Consider the following 3105-nt stretch of genomic DNA (forward strand, 5'->3'; position numbering starts at 1 on the left):
TCAGTTAAGGCCGATACGTATTTTTCGACGTATTTTTGTAAAAAAAAAAAAAAAAATCACAATAAGCGACTGGTTTGCGCAAAAGTTATAGCGCCTATAAAATGGGGAACAGAATTATGATTTTTTTTATTATTTTTTTTTTTACTAGTAATGGCGGCGATCTGCGATTTTTATTGGGACTGGGATATTGCGGCGGACGTATCGGACACTTTTGACACAAATTTGGCGCCATTCACATTTATACGGCGATCAGTGATATAAAAATGCACTAATTACTGTATAAATGTGACTGGCAGTGAAGGGGTTAACACTAGGGGGTGAGGAAGGGGTTAAATGTGTAGCCTGGGTGTGTTATAACTGTGTGGGGGGAGGGGGGTGACTGGGGGAGGGGACCGATGCTGTGTCCCTATGTACAAGAGACACAGATCGGTCTCCTCTCCTCTCACAGCACGTGGAGCTCTGTGTTTACACACAGAGCTCCACGTTCCTGCTGTCACCTACCGTGTCACCGACGATCGCGTGTACCCGGCGGACATCGCGGCCGCCAGGTACACGCATCGGGTCTTCGGCGATGCGTCGGGACAGTTTTTACCCGCCGCGCGCCACCCAGTGGCGCGCGCGGGTAATGCACATAAAGGCCGTTTTTAAACGGCCACTTGGCACTTGAGAGCCGCGCTGCGGACGTATTTCGTCTATAGCGCGGATCTCAAGTGGTTAAGGTAATGGAAGCTATTAAGAAAAAAAATCCTTTACAAATCCTTTGAGAGGTGCTCATATGGATGAAGCATTTGTTGCAGCTGTCCCACCACTGGCTCTAAGATTAAGAACTGAGCAATCACATGCCTGCTGATCGCTCAGGTCAGTTTTCACTGAGCAGAGAGTGGTGACTGCTAGTACAGACATAATTTTAGCGTAGATCTCCTACTTACCAGATACACTGGGGTTGATTTAACAAAGGCAAATCCACTGTGCACTAGAAAGTGCAGTCGTAGATCATGCAAGGGAAAAACAATGCATTTTTACTTGTACTTGGATAATAGAAATCAGCAGAGCCTCCCCTCCATTTTAGATCTCCCCCCTCATTTTGGATCCCCCCCTCATTTTGGATCCCCCCCCTCATTTTGGATCCCCCCTCATTTTCGATCTCCCCCCTCATTTTCGATCTCCCCCCTCATTTTCGATCTCCCCCCTCATTTTGGATCTCCCCCCTTATGTTAGATCTTCCCCCCTTATGTTAGATCTTCCCCCCTTATGTTAGATCTTCCCCCCCTTATGTTAGATCTCCCCCCCCTTATGTTAGATCTTCCCCCCCCTTATGTTAGATCTTCCCCCCCTTATGTTAGATCTTCCCCCCCTTATGTTAGATCTTCCCCCCCTTATGTTAGATCTTCCCCCCCTTATGTTAGATCTTCCCCCCCTTATGTTAGATCTTCCCCCCCTTATGTTAGATCTTCCCCCCCTTATGTTAGATCTTCCCCCCCTTATGTTAGATCTTCCCCCCCTTATGTTAGATCTTCCCCCCCCTCATGTTAGATCTCCCCCCTCATGTTAGATCTTCCCCCCCCTCATGTTAGATCTCCCCCCCTCAATTTATCTAGAGTAACTGCAGTTGCAAGTGCACTTATAGTGCAGAGTATATTTGCCTTTAGTAAAACAATCTCTATGGTAATACACAGTGACGTCCTCTGACTGTGGTATGTAATTGGAGTTCTGAGTTTTTTAAATAGATTTTCTGTTTTATTTTTTTTCTCTAGGGCACTAAGCAGGTTTGAACAGTCAAGATTTTGAATGTTATGACTGTATGCGTGAAATATCCTATGGCAACAAAATCAGATTGGAATAAAATATTTGTAATCTGAGTAGTTAAAGCAGGGGTGCCCAACCAGTGGCCCGGGGGCCACATGTGGCCCGCGGAGCCCTTTGATGTGGTCCGCGACCTCCTGCTCTGGGATGGAATATAATACTGTTTTTAATGGTCAGTTTATTACTAAAATCATAGTGTATATATGGGCATCTCTTTAATGCAGTGGGCTGCTTTAAAACTGATCCGCAGGTGCAGAGCAGTTTAACTGCGGGTTACCTGTACTGAGCCATAGACTTCTGTTATTACCTACGAGTTTGGTGAGCTTTCTGAAAGTGCACCAAACCTGCAGAATATAATAGAAGTCTATTGCAAAGTGCAGGTGAGCCAAAGGTAACACTGCATTGCACACACGTTGCCGGCAAACCACAGTACGTCAGTCTGAAAGCAGCCCTGGGCCCATTTCACACGCTCAGTCGACCAATTAAACCCTTCATTCACCTCTAAGTAGTGGCAGACATAAACTGACCTGTCCTACCTCCAATACGATCCGCTAAAAAGTATAGTGGGCTGTGTCAGTGTCCGCTCTGCATATGCAGAGCAGACACGGACATGCCATCCACCCGCTCTGCTCATTGTGGCCCACAACCGGTTACCAACTCGCTTAAGTGGCCCTTGCTCTTCTAAAGGTTGATAACCCCTGAGTTAAAGGATGGGGTTTACATTTGCTAATAAGACACTTTGGAATAGCCAAAGGCTTTCTTAACCACCTCAATACAGGGCACTTTCACTCCCCTTCCTTCCCATATTTTTAGCTTTCAGCACTCTCGCACTTTGAATGACAATTTGCTGTTCTCAAATGAAATTTCCCTGGATCGTCTTTCAGGACAGCCACCTTAGAGAGATCCCGGCTCCTCCCCTCTCAGGAAACACCGCCTTCAATCAGAGATTTAAGCCTCATCCTCCCACTGGCCCTTCAGTTATGGTGTTTCCTCCGGTGGGGAGACACCGCTGTGGAACCAGGAGCCGATGGCTGGGGAAGCTGAGGCTTATTGGGCAAATTTTAGAAGATTGAGTTCTTCTGCCTAAAAAGTTCACTTTTTTATTGTTTGAATTTGGCGCTCAGGCCGGCTAGTGTGTCGTCACCTGCAGCGCCGCATGTGCGTCCCAGCGTCTCTTTGGGGAAAAGAGTAAGCTGGGAGGTCCGTCGTTTTCTCTGCCTAGGGTGGCGCTGTGGGCTGCCTCAGGCCCCCCTGCTTTGCAGCCAGCTTGGAGCTCGCTGGTCCGGAGGATGGGCGACGTCA

The sequence above is a fragment of the Rana temporaria genome, chromosome 3 (genome assembly GCF_905171775.1).
Source record: "Rana temporaria chromosome 3, aRanTem1.1, whole genome shotgun sequence".
Classification (NCBI taxonomy): domain Eukaryota; kingdom Metazoa; phylum Chordata; class Amphibia; order Anura; family Ranidae; genus Rana; species Rana temporaria.